Source organism: Orcinus orca, chromosome 3, assembly GCF_937001465.1.
Source record: "Orcinus orca chromosome 3, mOrcOrc1.1, whole genome shotgun sequence".
Lineage (NCBI taxonomy): Eukaryota > Metazoa > Chordata > Mammalia > Artiodactyla > Delphinidae > Orcinus > Orcinus orca.
The window spans coordinates 38,987,097-39,005,750 of NC_064561.1; the positions used below are offsets into that span (position 1 = coordinate 38,987,097).

Genomic DNA, 18,654 nt, shown 5'->3' on the forward strand with positions numbered 1-18,654 from the left:
GTATCTTTATTCCTAATAGCCCCAAACTGGAAAAAACACAAACGTCCATCAGTTGGTGAGTGGATAAACAAATTGTGGCATATAGTGGAATACTACTCAGCAATAAAAAGGAACAAACCAGTGATTCATTCAGAAACATGGATGAATCTCAAAAGCAATATTCTAAGTGAATAAAAAGACAGAAAAGACTACATACTGTATGATTCCATTTAAAAGACAGTCTAGAAAAGGCAAAGTATAGGGACAGAAAACAGATAAGTGGTTTCTAGGGGCTGGGAATGGGGAGAGGGGGTTAACTACAAAGAGGCATGAAGAAACTTCTTGGGATGATAGAAATGTTCTATCTTTTGATTGTGATAGCAGTTACTCAGCTGTATATATTTGTCAAAGCTCATCAAACTGTACACTTTAAAAGAGTGATTTTTATCATATCTAAATTATACCTCAGCAAATTTTAAATCTCTTTAAGAATGTTACCATTAGGGGAGACTGGGTAAAAAAGTACACAGGATTTTTCTGTAGCATTTTGTACAGATGCATGTGAATCTACAACTATAGCAAAATAAAAATTTTTTAAATAATAAAAATTTTTAAATTATAAGAGACTTTAAAATCTCTTTAAGAGAAGGATGGAGCAGAAAACGTTACTTCTATTCATTAAAATAAGAAGAAAAATGTTTACACTATAAATCAGGGCTCAGAAAGAATGTAGATTACACCCCTAGGTAAAGAGTTCAAGGTAATTTACCCAAAGTCATATTCGTGTGAGAGAGGGTGATGGCTTCTCCCCCTGAGCTTGCTCAAGTTGCCATCAGAAAGCCACTGCCAGTTATGATTCAAAACGTTCCCGAAGATTCGAAGGAATCCTGCAATCCTCAACAACAAACTTCAGCTTGTGATCTTACCAAAAAAGCTCATGGTGACAGTCGTGCCAAGAATCAAAGTCAAACAGCAACCATTCCAAATCTCCCAGCCGTACTTTCCACCAGTAGAGAAGGCCAAGACAGGACAAGTGACCTTTGCCTAATGAGAGACTGGTGAGCCACAAAAATACTTCCCCAAAAGTCCACGGGGGCATGAAGTGCTAGAGCTGTTCACAGCAGTTGGTGAAGTTCCTCTTTTGGGTTCCACATCTGCCTGGCAGACTGCCTCCATTTGGTCTGGCAGACCAGGTTCCAATAACCACAGGCTGGCATCACTATGGACCAAGCAGGGGATGAGGCATTCTGGGAGGAAGCAAAGGGGCAAACGGTCAAGGAGGGTCTGAACTTTGGTTTGGGGACAAGGCCCTCCATGCATTCCTCTAGAAGCTGGAACTTGACTTTCATCAGAGGACTTGAGGTTCATCCTGGCTTGGTTATTGTGGAACCTTGTGAAAATTCTTTAACCTCAGAATTCTCAACACTGATGGTCATAATACTTCATAAGAGAGATATTAAGATGTAATGAGGTCATGGTTATTCAAATGTTGGATTTCTCTTTTTCCCTAAGCCAGTGTTTCCCAAGGTGTAGCACCAAGGGGGTACATCAGAAAATTTGGGGTTATAATAGACTTTTTCATTTTAATACTTATAAACTTAATTTAAAGGGTATTAGAAAACTAGGACTAGCCCATCTACCTTGCTAAGATGAAATTAAGTTTAAAATGGAATCCAAGGGACTTCCCTGGTGGCACAGTGGTTAAGAATCCGCCTGCCAATGCAGGGGACACGAGTTCCGGCCCTGGGCCGGGAAGGTCCCACATGCTGTGGAGCAACTAAGCCCGTGCGCCACAACCACTGAACCTGCGCTCTACAGCCCGCAAGCCACAACTACTGAGCCCACGTGCCACAACTACTGAAGCCCGTGCACCTAAAGCCCATGCTCCACAACAAGAGAAGCCACCGCAATGAGAAGCCCACGCACCTCAATGAAGAGTAGCCCCCACTCACCGCAACTAGAGAAAGCCCACACACAGCCACGAAGACCCAACGCAGGCAAAAATAAATAAATAAATAAATTTATAAAAATAAAAAAATAAAATGGAATCCAAGTGAAACGTATGTTAGAAATATATTAGGTTAATAATTTTTTAAATGTAGATATAGCAGAAATTATAAAGATGATTAAAATTTGAGAAATAATACTGCCAGGGCTGTGAATCTCATCCTTGGGTCTCCTGGAAGGAGCACTCGAGGCCTTTTACATTATATAACACAGTACTCTCTTTGTAAGAAACCAGGGACACATTGTTTTTGGTCACAGGATCAGATGCAGTTGTACTTCTCCCAAGGATTTGCTTTGGTTTATCTCATGAACATTGCAAATTGTGTAATCAATTAGGTTTCCCTGTTTGCACTGACAAGAAAGCTTAAAGCCTAAATTGGGGACCAGTTATCACATAATGTATAGGATTGTATCATATTCATTGTTTATGAGCCTCACTCCTAACTCTTATGGTCATTTATTTTTTCAGTTCTCTTCTACGTTTAACTTATTGTCTTCCTATATTTTCATATCCTTTAAACCACCTTAAATGTTATTTGAAATAAAAGAGGAGATAAATTGTTAAATGTCCTAAGTTCTTTTTCTTTTCTTTACTTAAAGATGGCATAAGCAAAGTTTGTCCTTAAACTCCAGGGATTGTTCTTTCTGAATCTCTTGGTGTCCCTAGGTTAATATAGATTCAAGCGTGCTTTGATAAGAGTGAGACAATCAGCATTCAGTTTCATTTTGAAATCAGCCCTTGTCAAAAGCCATCCTTGTCAGTATTACATCCCTGAGGTACAGAGAGTTATGACTGACTTCACACCTGGGTAACCCCATGGACCTTAAGTAAAATGGGAAATAGGTGCTGTGGTGGAATTGGGTTTCCTCCTTTTCCCTCAAAAGCCAAGGTTTTGCTGACAAAAAAACAAAAAACGAAAAACGCAAGCTAAAATGATACCAAATTCGGCGTCAGAGCACTCATAATACCCACAGCAATGGAAAGCTACTTTATTCATAGTTTATACGCTGAGTTTCCTAAACTAGCAGACTTTTCCTGCCTGCATCTCCCTGTACCTACCAGTGTTTTCTCCAGTGTGAGAAATTTTGGATCAACTTCTCATATTTTTCAGTGTCTTCACTACATTATATTTTCTGAGCCTCATCTTCTTCTCTATGAAATAAAGATAATCTCTATTCTACCTATTTCAACATGAAGTTACAATAAAACAAAATACAATATTCGCCGGGACCCTCTTAGTTGCATGTGACAAAAATTCAACTGAGACTAGCTAAGGGCAAAAGATAGATGGGGGGTCGGGGGGTGGAGTGGGGGAGGAGATTATTTAGAAATTATTCATATGAAGATTGAATAACCACATCAGTGCTTAATGGTGGATCTCAGAGACCTCTGGAATCAGAAACTTAAATTCCACCAAGACCCTCTCTGTGTGTCTCATGTGTTTCATTCTGTAGGTCAACTTTATTCTTTCTTGAACTATATTCATAGCTTCCGTATCTCAAATCTCACAATGCACAAACCCACAGAGGAACTGAGACTTACTTTCTCTAGTCCCAAACTCAAAAATCCTACAAACGGATCTAACTGGCTAATCTTGGGTCAGCTACCCACCACTGAACTCATCAACTATGGCTGTAAGTTTGGGTATTAGGACTGGCTCATATCAGATTAAGTGCCTATCTGTGAGCCATTAAACACTATCTAGGACAAAGATCTTTAAAAAGATGAAGCTCCCACTCAAGTCACATTTTTTAAATTAGTGTAGAGAAAGAAGAGAAGAGAATATGGAGAAAGATAGACTGTTACGGGCAGAAAAAAAAATAAGAGAGAATTACTACAGAGTGTTTAGGAAATCAGGATTATGAGACAAACATATGGTTTTCAAGTCACCCAGGAATTCAAGATTCATATCAAGTGCCACCTACTCCAAGAAACCTCTCCTGATAATTACTGCCAATTATGAGACCCTTCCCTCACTGGCCTACCCATTATGTTTATGTGAAATACAACTTCCACTAATTATATTTAATTTCTCATTTGAGTATATACTACATTAAATTACCTTCTAGCACATTGACTATTTTAAATTTTGTCTTCTCTGCTTGATTATTCCCTGGTGATAGAAATTGGCTGTTTCTTGCTGATGCAGTCATAATGATTGGTGTTAACTTATTATTGCTCCCAGGAAATACATTTGCATTTTAACTGGGGTCTGCCACATGCAAAGTCTGAACCCAAAGGAGTAATTATAATGTTGGGAATGTTACACATACAACAGGACATCTTTGGCAGTCTAACTTAGGCCCAAATGCTGTCAAATCAAATATAACCACCACCATATTACTACATTTATCATCATCATGTTGTCATCATCAATTTTGGTTTGTTGATAAACTTAACAGCACTTATACATCCAGGACGTACTATCTGGAAATGGGGAGGGGTGGGCAGCACTGCATTATGGTTAAGATCATGGCCTCTGGAGCCAAGCAGACCTGAATTTGGTCTAAGTTCTGCCACTTAGTTGTGTGACTAAAGTCAAATTACTTCACACTGCTGAACATCAGTTCCTCACTATAAAGTGCGTACAACAATAGTACCTACCTCAAGGAGCTGTTTTCAGAATTATAATAAATGAGATAAGATGTCTAAATCCCCTGGTACCTGGGAGTGTACCTGGTACATAGAAAGTGCTCAATAAATGGTAGCATTTAGTTAAAGTTCTAATTCAAATAATGTGTCCCATTCCCGCATAAACATATATATTCATCAAGATACACCACACACACACATACACACACACACAAAAGATATATGACACAACTTTTAGTTGGAGAATGCAATAATTGCATCTAAACTCTACGTGGAAGGGGCTACAGAATCACAATAGTATATTCAAGTATATTCCTACATAAACTCTAAAATCTTCTGCCAGGACATAGGACTGAAATTATCTTATAAAACTTTATTAAATTTATTAAAGTTGTTTAATTCAGACTTCCTACTAAGTCCCACACACAGACATATATAATAACACAACTATTCCTGCCCCCATCCCCTGGAGGGTAGCATGGACTCACAGCATACTTTATATGGACAAGAAACTAACCTTTTCTTGGTCACGCTACTGAAATTCTGAGGTGGTTTTTTTATTGTAGCATAACCTATCCTTACCTGACTAATGAAAGACTTCTTAATTTTTTCCCCAGTGTGCACTTAAAACTGCCCTTCCAGAACTTCCTCTCCCCATGCTTCAGATCTTTACTTGCTGCTTTCTCCATTGAAAAACACCTCTCCTATATCCCATGCCTTCAGGGACAATGAATTCTATGTGAATTCCTGCTGACTTGTTAAAGCTACAGAAGCATAAAAATGTTATCCTTTCCAAGAAACATACTTATAATTCAACTAGAGCCAAATGCAACAAAATGTCTTATCCCAAAGGAGTGAATTTTTAATAGCATGGAAGTCCAACGAGAAAGAAATTTAAACATGTTAAGACATTTCTGACTATCATATTAAAAATGTCTCATTATAATTTTATACTTCATAAGGAACTTGTATATTCAGTATCTCAGGGCAACATTATTATCCCCATTATACAAATAAAGGAACTGGTGCTAAGAAAGTTTCATTTGATTGCTCAAGTTCACATGGCTGATAAATGATAGATTCAGAAATATTTAATCCAGATCTACTCCAAGCACAGAGTCCATTCAATCAATGAATAATTGTATATTATCTACTATATTCCAGACACTGTTCTAGACTTTGGAGATACAGCAGTAAATAAAACAGAAAAAAAAAAATCTCCCATCTCAGAGAGCTTACATTCTAGAGAGGGGAGATGAGGAGAGCCAAACAAAACAAAACAAAAAAACACATAATTTGGTGTCAGTTGGCAAAAGGCATAATGAAGAAAAATAAACAATGGTAAAGAGGACAGAGTATGCTAAAGGGTGCTATCTTATATAGGTAGTCACAGAAGGCCTTTATGAAAAGGTACATTTCAACAGAGACCCGAATGAAGGAAAGCAGCAAGCCAGGCATCTATTTGTAGTATAGGCTTTCCAGATATGGGTGGCAGCAAGTGCAAAGGCCCTGAGACAAGAGTGTATCTGATGTTTCCAAGGAACAGCAGGAGGGCCAATCTGGGATGAATACAGGAGTGAGTAAACAATAGGAGATGAAACCAATGAGGAAGTAGAAGGCAGATCACGGAGGGACAAGTGGGCCAATACAAGGATTCTGGCTTTCTCCTGAATGAAATAAGAAGCCTTTGGAATACTTTGAACATACGGGAGACTGGGCACTCTGATAGGAACTGGTGATGTAACAATAGATAACCAATAATAATTAATTGATTTGGGGGCAGCAATTAAGATCAAGCTTATAGGGAAACTTACAATCTTAAGACCCTTATATTAAGAAAGAAGAAAGGTCTGTCATACAGAGTGAAGTAAGTCAGAAAGAAAAAGACAAATACAGTATGCTAACACATATATATGGAATTTAAGGGAAAACAAAATGTCATGAAGTACCTAGGGGTAAGACAGGAATAAAGACACAGACCTACTGGAGAACGGACTTGAGGATATGGGGAGGGGGAAGGGTGAGCTGTGACAGGGCGAGAGAGAGGCATGGACATATATACACTAACAAACATAAGGTAGATAGCTAGTGGGAAGCAGCCGCATGGCACAGGGATATCGGCTCGGTGCTTTGTGACCGCTTGGAGGGGTGGGATAGGGAGGGTGGGAGGGAGGGAGACGCAAGAGGGCAAGAGATATGGGAACATATGTATATGTATAACTGATTCACATTGTTATAAAGCAGAAATTAACACACCATTGTAAAGCAATTATACCCCAATAAAGATGTTTAAAAAAAAAGAAAGACTGAAAAAAGTCAATGATCTATGCTTCCATCTCAAGAAGTTAGACATGAAATAACAAATTAAACCCAAAGAAAGTGTGGGAGGAAAAAAAATGGTAAGAGTAGAAAGTAAATGAATAAAGAACTTATCCCTAGTGAGACAAATTGAGATCAAAGAGAAGACAAAAATAATCAATATCAGAAATGAAAAGGGCATCACTCTAGATATTTTAGACATTAAAAAGATCATAAGGGACAATATATTGAAACGTATTTCTAAATTCCAAATTTTTGAATAATCAAATTCCTAAAAAAATATAAATTATCAGAACTGACACAAGAAGAAAGAGAAAATTAAAATAATATTATAACCATAAAATAAATTAATTACATAATTTAAAACCTTCCCAAAAGAAAACTGTAGGCCCAGATAGGATTACTGATGAGTTTTACCAAACATATAAAGAAGAAATCATGTCAGACTTTACAATAAATAAAATGGAACCCTCATCAACTGGTTTTGAGGCCACCATAGCCTTGACACTAAAAACTGAGGAGGGTATTCTGAGGAAGGAAAATTACAGACTAATCTTACCCATGAACACTGATACATCAAAGCCAGCAATATGTAAAGAACAATGTATCACAATCAAGTAGAGTTTATTCCAGGAATGTAAAGTTGAGTTGACATTTGTAAACCTATACATGTAATTTACCATATTAAAAGAGTAAGCAGAAAAATCATGATTATCTCAAGAAAGAAGGGAAAAATGTTGAGTACTTTGAAGAGGAGAAAAATGTTCATTCATCATATTTTTCATATGGGTAATGTCGCCTATTTCATTTCTAATTTTATTTATTTGAGTCCTCATTGTTTTTCTTGGTAAATCTAGCTAACAGTTTTATCTATTTTATCTTTTCAAAAACACAGCTCTTAGTTTCATTTATCTTTTCTATTGTCTTTTTAGTCTCTCACTTATTTCCACTCAGATCTTTGTTATGTCATTCCTTCTGCAAACTTTGGGCTTAGTTTGCTCTTCTTTTTCTAGTTTCTTAAGGTGTAAAGTAAGATTATTTCTTTGAGATCTTTCTTTTTACTTAATGTAGGTGTCTATCACTATATACCTCCATCTTAGAGCTTTAGCAAAAGCAACAAAAGAAGAAATAGATAAATTGAACTTTATCAAAATTTAAAACTTTTGTGCCTTGAAGGACACCATCAAGAAAGTAAAAAGACATTCCCTGGTGGCGCAGTGGTTAAGAACCCGCCTGCTAATGTAGGGGACACAGGTTCGAGCCCTGGTCCGGGAAGATCCCACATGCCGCAGAGCAACTAAGCCCGTGTGCCACAACTACTGAGCCTGTGCTCTAGAGCCCGCAAGCCACAACTACTGAAGTCTGTGCGCCTAGAGCCCATGCTCTGCAACAAGAGAAGCCCCCGCTCCTCGCAACTAGAGAAAGCCCGTGTGTAGCAACAAAGACCCAAAGCAGCCAAAAATAAAATATAAATAAATAAGAAAGTAAAAAGACAACCCACAGAATGAGAAAAATATTCACAGATCACATACCTGATAAGGAATTAGTACCTAGAATACATAAAGAACACATATATCTACATAATAGAAAGACAAATAACCCAATTAACAAATGGGCAAAGGATCTGAATAGACATTTCTACAAGAAAGGTATTAAATGGCCAATAAACACATGAAAAGACACTCCATATCATTAGTCATGGGGAAATCCAAATCAAAACCACAATGAGATAACACATCACACCCACTAAAGATGGCCAGAATCAAAAAGTTGGGTAGGGCTTCCCTGGTGGCGCAGTGGTTGAGAGTCCGCCTGCCGATGCAGGGGACGTGGGTTCGTGCCCCGGTCCGGGAAGATCCCACATGCCGCGGAGCGGCTGGGCCCGTGAGCCATGGCCGCTGAGCCTGCACGTCCGGAGCCTGTGCTCCGCAATGGGAGAGGCCACAACAGTGAGAGGCCGCGTACCACAAAAAAAAAAAAAAAAAAAAGTCAGGTGAACAACAAGTGTTGGTAAGACTGTAGAGAAATTGGAACCCTCATACACGGCTGACGGGGATGTAAAAGGGTATAGCCACTTTGGAAAACAGTCTGGCAGTTCCTCAAATGATCAAGCATTGAGTTACCATATGACCCAGCAATTGTAACCCTAGGTAACAACCCCAAGAGATATTAAAACATATGTCCACACAGAAACGTGCATACAAATGTCATAGCAGAATTATTCAAAGCAGCAAAAAGGTGGAAACAACCCAAATATCCATCAACAGACAAATGGATAAACCAAATGTGATGCAATCATACAATGGAATATTATTTGTGCATAAGAAGGAATGAAGCACTGACATATGCTATATATGGATGAAGCTTGTAAACAAAAGAAGAAAAGAAGCTAGTCACAAAAGACCACATATTATATGTTTCCATTTGTATGAAATGTCCAGAATTGAAACCTATAGAAACAGAAAGTAGATGAGTGGTTGCATAGGGAAGCAACCAGGTTATTAGGACCATAACAGCTAAAGAATATGGGGTTCATCTCAAGTTGATGAAAAGGTTCTAAACTTGACTATGGAGATGGTTGCACATATGTGAATGTACTAAAAATCATTTAATTATACACTTTAAATGGGAGAATTGTATGGTATGCGAATTACAGTTCAATAGAGCTATGTCTTATAAAAGGAGAAAACGTTAGATTTCAAGGACTGAGTACAAAAAGGAATGTAAGGTATCTCATTAATTAATTTTTTTTTTGGCTGCGTCGGGTCTTCGTTGCTGTGCACAGGCTTTCTCTAGTTGCGGCAAGAGGGGGCTACTCTTCGTTGCAGTGCACGGGCTTCTCATTGTGGTGGTTCCTCTTGTAGAGCACGGGCTCTAGGCGTGTGGGTTTCAGTAGTTGTGGCACATGGGCTCAGTAGTCGTGGCTCACGGGCTCTAGAGCGCAGGCTCAGTAGTTGTGGCGCACGGGCTTAGTTACTCTGCGGCACGTGGGATCTTCCCAGACCAGGGCTCGACCCCATGTCCCCTGCATTGGCAAGTGGATTCTTAACCACTGTGCCACCAGGGAAGTCCCTCATTAATTAGTTTTAACATTGATTATATTTTGAGACGATAATGTTCCAAGTTGATAAAATATATTATTAAAATTAATTTCACTTGTTTCTTTTCACTTTTTTTAAACATGACTACTTGAAAATTCAAAATGACATATGTGACCCACATTATATTTCTATTGGATGGTGCTGTTTTAGAGATCTTACTTAAAAGACAAACTCTCTGAGCCTCAATTTCCTCATTCTTTATGAAGCAGTTATAATAGTACTGACCTCACAGGGCTGTGGCAGGGATTAAATGAGACAATGGTTTTAGAGAATTTAGCATGTGAACCTTAGCTCTTATTTTAAATGCTGGGTCTTTTTATCAAGGAAGCCCCTGGGTATTACCGCATACAGCCATCATATCAAAAACCTCTAGCAGAAACTTTGAATTTATTTTACTATCGTAAACTTATTTTTAGAACTAAAAGGGATCTTAGAAACTACCGCATCCAAGAATTGCCAATTGTCATCTTGCAGATTTATTGTTTAGACCACACCATGGTTTTTAGAAATTGGATCTGAATATCTTTATTGTGAGACTGTGCTCTCCACTTGGCCACAGGCCCAACCACTCCCAATTCCCTCGGCAGATCCTTACATTTGGGTCACCTCTTTGGTGCTGAAGGCATCTGAGTTTGGACTTCGTCTTCAACTGGTCCAAGCCCCTCACTTATCTGCTGAAGAAACGGCAGCCCATGGAGGAGGACACTCAGCGGGTAGGTGCAGAACCAGGACTATAATTCAGTCTGCAGAGAGCCAGGCCAGCATCTCCTCCATACACACCAACGTGTGGAAGATCCTGACTGAGGGGGCAGGAACACAAGATGTCCAGCTGTTGTTAGAACATGCAACCCTTGGAGGCCCTGGTGGGACTGTGAGTTGTTCTTTAGTTTACCACTGGAGCAAATCAATCATTACTGTAGGCTATGATAACTTTACTGGAAACCAGTGGGTCATTCTGGTGGGAAGAGAGAGAAGATGGTACCTGGAAATCAATACTTCCAAATAGTCTGGTCTAAGATGCCCCAAATCCAGCCCTCAGTAAATCTGCCAACTAGCCCTCCCTGCACCATTATTTCCTTCCTCACATTTGTTTAGCAAATCAACAAAACTTAACAAAGCTCAATCATTTGATTCCCAGAGTAAACCCACTGAGAAAAAGGTGACCTGGAATAATTATTTCCATTTTATTTTTGAGGAGACTGGACCGACAAGAGGTCAGAAATTGTAGCATGAAGCAAGGACCCAAAGATTTCCCAAAGTTCACTCCATGCATATTTTGTTTTTACCATATCCAAATGCCACCTGCACTATTCCATTTTGTGGGTTTTTTTTTTTAAATGGGCACTTACTAATTTTCTTAAGTCAATTGATACTGAGAAGAAATTTTACTTCATTACCTGAAATAGAAAACCATCACTTGCCAAAAATAGATTAATAAATACAATGTAAAATTCTAATCAGAAACCGTTGCCTGGAGAGTTTTTAAAAGTCCCAATGCCCAGGCCGTACCCCCGGACCTACTAAAACAGAATTCCGGTGGAGGGAGGAGGAGAAGACCAGGCAAAAGTAATTTTTTTTTTTTTGGCGGTACGCGGGTCTCTCACTGTTGTGGCCTCTCCTATTGTGGAGCACAGCCTCCGGACACTCAGGCTCAGCGGCCGTGGCTCACGGGCCCAGCCGCTCCGCGGCATGTGGGATCTTCCCGGACCGGGACACGAACCCATGTTCCCTGCATCGGCAGGCGTACTCTCAACCACTGCGCCACCAGGGAAGCCCCCAAAAGTAATTTTTAAAGCTCTTTTCAAGAAATAGCAGTGTGAGCCAAGGATGAGACCCTCTAGAATTGATACTTCTGCCTTCTAAAACCTCTGCACCTGAGGCCCACTCTCTGTTAAAGAGATCAACAAGTGGTGGAGAGGCATTAAGGACACATCTAGCCCCAAACTGAGACCTCCTCCTCGATGCCTTCAGAAAAACTATGAAATGGAAAAACGTTCTCATTTGTGATTTGTAACTGTTTAATGGGTTGTTCCCTTACAGTCTAAAATTAACTCACATAGCACTTGCCCTTTGGAAAACACGGGACTGGTGGTCTGGTTTCTATTTCTGTGCATGTTCCACTCCCACTTCCCAGCCAAAGACTCCATCAAGGTAATTCTGGAGAACCCCTACTCACCTCTGTGTGTTCTCCAGGAGGGACTCCAAATGACTGCACTTACATCACACTTTCAGGCCCATCTTTCTATTTCAAAATGAATCCGTCCAGCAGTTCACATTAGAAAATCTTAAGGCAAAACCACATCTCTGTCTTCTTTCATTTCCTCCCAAGAAGCCCCTCATTTTCACCCAGGAATATCTGGCCCTGGAGATGGCTTAAGTCAGCGGTGCCCTTTTGGATCTTAAACGGAAGTATCAGCAGGAGAGATGGTGCAGAAAGTCACAAGACTTGCAGAGGGGATTCTGCTATTCAGTTTCTTTTTCTCCCTTCATCTCTGAGCACACACAAGCACTCAATGACAGCCTGTCCTGATCAAGGGATGAGTCTAGAATGAAAGCTGGACTTTTGAGTGGAGACTCCTGATCTCCAAGACGTTTCCTCTTCTGGCCTAGGCAGCACCCCTAGAACTGGGTACCTGGCTGCACAGACTCAGGTTTGCAGAGCTGCCCCCAGAGGACAGCATGGCCTCAAGAGCAGGCAGCTTCGTTCACAGACAGAAAATTGAACAAAGCTCTGATCTCCTCACTGCCTAAATTTAAAACTCAAATGCTGACACTCTACCACCAGCTGAAACCTTCTCTCCCGTTTCCCTTAGAGCCTATGATCCAGCCTCCAGGTCTCCTCCCTGATTCTCTATCCCAAAGCTGCAAAGCTCCTGCTATGTCCGTAAGTCTAAAATGTCCTTCTGCTCCATCCCCACCTGGCCAAAGCCCACCCACCCTCAAGGCTGATTGCAAATGTCACCTCCTCCATGAAGCCTGAGATGACTTCTCCAGCCAAATAATAATAATAATAGAATTAATAATAATAATATTAATAGCTAGCGTTTATCAAGCGCTTGCTATTGGCAGGCACTAAGCTAAGAGCTCACATGTTTGATCTTGACCAAATCATACACTAGACAGTATCTCATTATCCCTGCCCTGCCATTTTCTATCTCTGTGACATCTGTCAAGTTACTTTTTCTCTCTATGCCTCATTTTCCTCAGACATCAGTGGGGATTATAATGTATCTTCCTCATAAGGTTGTTGTAACAAATAAAATAAATTAATGCACATAAAGCATGACACATGGTTTTTACTCAGTAAGTAGCATTAGTTCTTGTAAGAACATTACAAGAAGTAAATAATAATGCATTAGTATTATCCGCATTTTACAGGTGAGGAAACCAAGGCACAGAGAGTTTAGGGTAAACAGCCCACGTTCAGTGAAGAGCAAGAATTTTACTTCTCTGTCTGGTCCTAAATTGGGCTTTGCTCATAGTGCTCAACTGTTCTTGTCAATTATTTGCATACCTGTCTGCCGTCATCTTTCCAGCTTCATTGTTTCACTTTTCCTCCTGTGGACACTAAACTCCAGGGTAGAACAAATGGGTGTCTCCTGGACACTGGGCCCCTGCATTTTCCTAGCGCATTTTCCTAGCCCTCCCCGACTGACCCTCTTCTCCTGTAACAGTACAGCCTCTCCTTCAAATATACTGTGACTCCTCCTCCTTCATGTAATCTTGCCTTCAACCTCCCAAGTGGGCGTGGTCTCTCCACCCCTTCTGTTCCCCTAGCGGTTCATTTGGACTGTGAGCCTTCTCTCATCCTGTCCTGTTTAATAGACATCTGAGCCCTTGGCTTATTTCCACCGCTAAACTGTAAACTCCTTATGAAAAGGGATTAGGGACTTCCCTGGTGGTGCAGTGGTTAAGACTCCGTGATCCCAATGCAGGGGGCTGGCCAGGGTTTGATCCCTGGTCACGGAACTAGATCTCACGTGCATGCCACAACAAAGAGTTCACATGCCACAACTAAGGAGCCAGTTAGCCGCAACTAAGGAGCTCACCTGCCGCAACTAAGACCCAGCACAACCAAATAAATAAATATTTTTTTTAAAAGAAAAAGAAAAGGGATTTACTTTCAACCAAACAATACACTAGGAATTCAATAAAAGTTTGATGGATGAAGGAATGGCTGAATAAATAAATAAATAAATGCACTTGTTTTCATGTTTCCTTGGAGAGGATCCCTAGCTTCCTGGATGTGTTTGGTACCTGCATTGCATAGAAAACACTTTTGTCCTGAGCATTTTGAAGAGGAGATAATTGTTCATTCATCGTATTTTTCATGTGGACCAAGGAGATATCAAGAGAAGTTGTATTCACTATGATTCCTAGTGTAGAATTCTGAGCTGTATTATACCTCGGCAAGTTTTATGCACCCTTTCCAGAGGTTACAATCAGTCAGTACAGTCAAATTCCACCCGTACACATGTTTGTTGTACTGATTACAATATTGCTTTTAAAACTGAATTGAGGTATAGCCACTTTGGAAGACAGTTTGACAGTTTCTCATAAAACTAAACATACTCTTGGGCTTCCCTGGTGGCGCAGTGGTTGAGAATCTGCCTGCCAATGCAGGGGACGTGGGTTCGAGCCCTGGTCTGGGAAGATCTCACATGCCGCAGAGCAACTAGGCCCGTGAGCCACAAGTACTAAGCCTGAGCGTCTGGAGCCTGTGCTCCGCAACAAGAGAGGCCACGATAGTGAGAGGCCCGCGCACTGTGATGAAGAGTGGCACCCGCTCGCCGCAACTGGAGAAAGCCCTCGCACAGAAACAAAGACCCAATGCAGCCAAAAATAAAATATAAATTAATTAATTAATTTTTTTTTAAAAAAAAGAGTAGCTCCTGCTCTCCACAACTAGAGGAAGCCTGCACGCAGTGGCGAAGACCCAACGCAGCCAAAAATAAAATATAAATAAACATACTCTTACTATACAAGCCAGCAATCATGCTCCTTGGTATCTACCCAAAGGAGTTGAAAACTTATGTCCACACAAAAACCTGCACATGGTTTTTATAAAGTTTATAGCAGCTTTATTCATAGTTGCCAAAGATGTCTTTCAGTAGGTTAATAGATAAACTATGGTATATCCAGACAATGGAATATTATTCAGCACTAAAAAGCAATGAACCAGCAAATCATGAAAAGACACAAAGGAACTTTAAATGCATATTTACAAAGTGAAAGAAGCCAGCCTGAAAAGGCTACATACTGTATGATTTCAACTACATAACATTCTGGTAAAAGCAAAATTATGAAGACAGTAAAAAGATCAGTGGCTGCCAGGAGTTGAGGAGGGGAGGGATGAATAGGTAGAGTGCAGAGGATTTTTAGGACAGTGAAAACACTCCACATGATACCACAATGATGGATACATGTCATTACAGATTTGTCTAAACCGACAGAACGTACAATGCCAAGAGTGAACTCTAATGTAAATTATGGGCTCTGAATGATAATGACATGTCAACGTAGGTTCATCAGTTTTAAGAAAGGTACCACTCTGATGGGGAAGCTGATAATGGGGGAAGCTGTGCATGTGTGGGGGGCAGGGGGTTTATGTGAAATCTCTGTACCTTCCCCTCAATTTTGCTGTAAACCTTAAACTGATATTAAAAATGAAGTCTAAATTTTGAAAAATTGAATTTGAATGCATTTAGATGGGACATGACTGCCCTAGTGTTCTGATGTCTCCAGGACCATCCAGAACCATATACACGGCATCCTTCACTTGTTTACCGGTTTTTTTTTTGGTTTTTTTTTTTTTTGCGGTACGCGGGCCTCTCACTGTTGTGGCCTCTCCCGTTGCGGAGCACAGGCTCCGGATGCACAGGCTCAGCGGCCATGGCTCACAGGCCCAGCTGCTCCGTGGCATGTGGGATCTTCCCGGACCGGGGCACGAACCCGTGTCCCCTGCATCGGCAGGCGGACTCTCAACCACTGCACCACCAGGGAAGCCCTGTTTACCTTTTCTACCTGGCTCCTAAAAGCCCTAGATTTTGTCATCCTGCAAGTTTAGGCTAATAAGGGGTCTTTACTTCAAGCCTTAACTCCAAAAAGTTCCAATAGAACAATGAGATCATCTCAACAAAGACAGAATACAATATTCAGGACTTCCCTGGTGGTCCAATGGTTAAGAATCGGTCCTGCAATGCAGGGGATGCCGGTTCGATCCCTGGTCTGGGAAATAAGATCCCACATGCCGCAGAGCAACTAAGCCTGCGCACTAAAACTACTGAGCCTGCGCACTCTGGAGCCCGTGTGCCACAACTAGAGAGAAGCCCACACACCACAATGAAGAGCCCACGCACCGCAACGAATGATCTCGCATGGGGCAACTAAGACCCGACTCAGACAAAAAATAAATAAATATTTTAATATAAATAAATACAATATTCAAGTGGATATTGAAGAAAATGAGATATGAGCATCTGGAACTGTAATCAAGGACTATCTTGGTGTGTTCGTTAGTTTTATGACCAAGTACCCTGAGAGCTCTTGCAACTTTCAGAAGTGCCTGAGTATTCACTGGGAAATATTTTTATAAGTTATTAATCAACAGCACCAATTCTGTGCTCAACATTGTTCTAAAGATTAAAGGACTTACAAGAGAAAGAGAAAATAGGCTTCTTGACTCAAAGAACCTTATAATCTATTTATCTAGTCCTGGATGACAAGAGTCTCAAAAAAAAAACAAAGAAAAAAAAACAAGTACTGAATGTCTGTTGTAAGCCAGGTCCTGTTCATAGAGCATATGAATCCTCTTTGTTCAGTATCTCCTCCAATCTTCACAACAGCCCTTTGTGGTAGGTACTAGAAAAACCATCCACATTGTAACATGAGGAAAGTACAGCACAGAAAGATCGCGTACCCTTCCCAACGTCATATAAACAATAAATGGTAGTCGGTGTTTAAGCATCTGGGCTCTTAAGAGACCATTACGTTTAACTATGCCCTATATTCCACCTCAAAAGGTAGCACGAGCTTACTTTAAATGTAATATGTAGTGAGGAAAGGTGGCTCCAGTCCAGGTCATCCATGTTCAAAGGGATATATTGCTATTTTCCATCCCCACTCCCAGCCTCCAATAAAGCCATGCTTTTTTAATTTTGTTAACTGACCACTGGAACCACTCTCCATGTGGCAAACCGTGACAAGTCAGTGGATCCAGGAGGTAACCCAGATGACTACACCTTGCAAAGAGAACTTGGACCCTTCAATATGCCAACAAGTGCAAAATTTCCAAGGCTAGGAATTTCCCCCAGGGAAGTATCTCTCTCTCTCTCTGATCATCTACCAGATAGAAGGAGATGGCCTAAGCCAACCTAAGAGCGCTTCTTCATTCAGAGTGGATTTTCTCATGCCTAAAGTGTTGACCAATGAGGACACATTTCACCTCTGAGTGATACTGTGGATTCTCCAGCTGATTTCCTGGGTCCAGCCATCACAAGGATGATATAAGGTTATCTCCATGCAAACTGGTTTCATCAGTGTCTCAACCAGCCTGGAAAATTTGCATAAATGATGTCATGCAGAAAGAGAAAGTTAAACTGCCTTAAAGTCAACTGGTTCTACTGGCTACTGTTCATTCATTGAAACAACACGGTGCTTATACTGCATCAAGGTTCTGGAGCATTCCAAACACAGGTCTGCTCATCTGCTCACTAATCCTCACACTTTCTCTCAGTCACCAAGAATGGCATCCATCTAAAGAAACAGATGAGGGCTTCCCTGGTGGCGCAGTGGTTGAGAGTCCGCCTGCCGATGCAGGGGGCGCGGGCTCGTGCCCCGGTGGGAGGATCCCGCATGCCGCGGAGCGGCTGGGCCCGTGAGCCATGGCCGCTGAGCCTGCGCGTCCGGAGCCTGTGCTCCGCAACTGGAGAGGCCGCAGCAGTGGGAGTCCCGCGTACCGGAAAAAAAAAAACAACAAAGAAACAGATGAGAGCAACCAAAGGAATTTGTTGGTAGACCTAAGGGAAACGTGAAATACTCAGCATCTGTTGAACACTGCACCAATTTAGGGTTGTTCAATGTCAACATTACATCATGCTGCATTCCTTTCAATGATGGCACAGCTTTGCAAAATCATGTTTTCTGCAGTAACTGTGATTAAAAAAAAAAAAACCAAGTCCCATAAGGAAGTCTGTGTAACAGGAAATGAAGGTGGCAGCATCCAATCTAATTCCAAAGTTTGAGTTGTTGTCCAGTGCCCAACAGGCATGTGCATCCCATTAGTAACCAGGTGATTTAACAATGCAATAAAAATAGGATTATTTTCTTTCAATTTATGAGTATCATTTTTTCAAATGACTGCTAAAAAGTTGTTAGGACATAAAGACATTACATTGTTTGGAACTAACTACTTAATAAATGGAACCATTATGTATTTCTTTTGGCCTAAGGGCACCATGAAAAAAATCACTGGGGTACTAAGGGCTCCATAAACTGAGACGGTTTGGAAACCTCTGGTCCAGTCAATAATGCTTTGCAGCTCTCAGGGACCTCATTTGTACCTGATCTTGGTTTGGATGCTGGGGCTGCTTCAATTCAGTGGCTTTTCTACCTTTTGGTGCTCAAGGTGCCAGTACACAAGGTCTTTGTGATATA

General features: G+C 40.8%; 1 protein-coding gene across 23 annotated transcripts in view; it reads right to left on the reverse strand.

Moving 5' to 3' along the window:
* ADRA1B (adrenoceptor alpha 1B) overlaps positions 1-18,654 on the reverse strand; it is a 633,734-nt gene that overhangs the window by 594,846 nt on the left and 20,234 nt on the right. For 19 of the 23 annotated variants that reach the window (XM_049708459.1, XM_049708460.1, XM_049708461.1 and 16 more), the window contains 2 exons: positions 10,595-10,954; positions 906-1,226 (listed from right to left, as the gene is read on the reverse strand). The exons of 1 other annotated variant lie outside the window; for it this stretch is intronic. The gene's annotated coding sequence lies outside the window, so the exon portion shown is untranslated. Of the gene's footprint in view, positions 1-905; positions 1,227-3,046; positions 3,140-10,594; positions 10,955-12,175; positions 12,909-18,654 lie in introns of those variants that run through there. 3 more of the 23 variants (XM_049708468.1, XM_049708471.1, XM_049708469.1) reach the window with 3 other exon arrangements.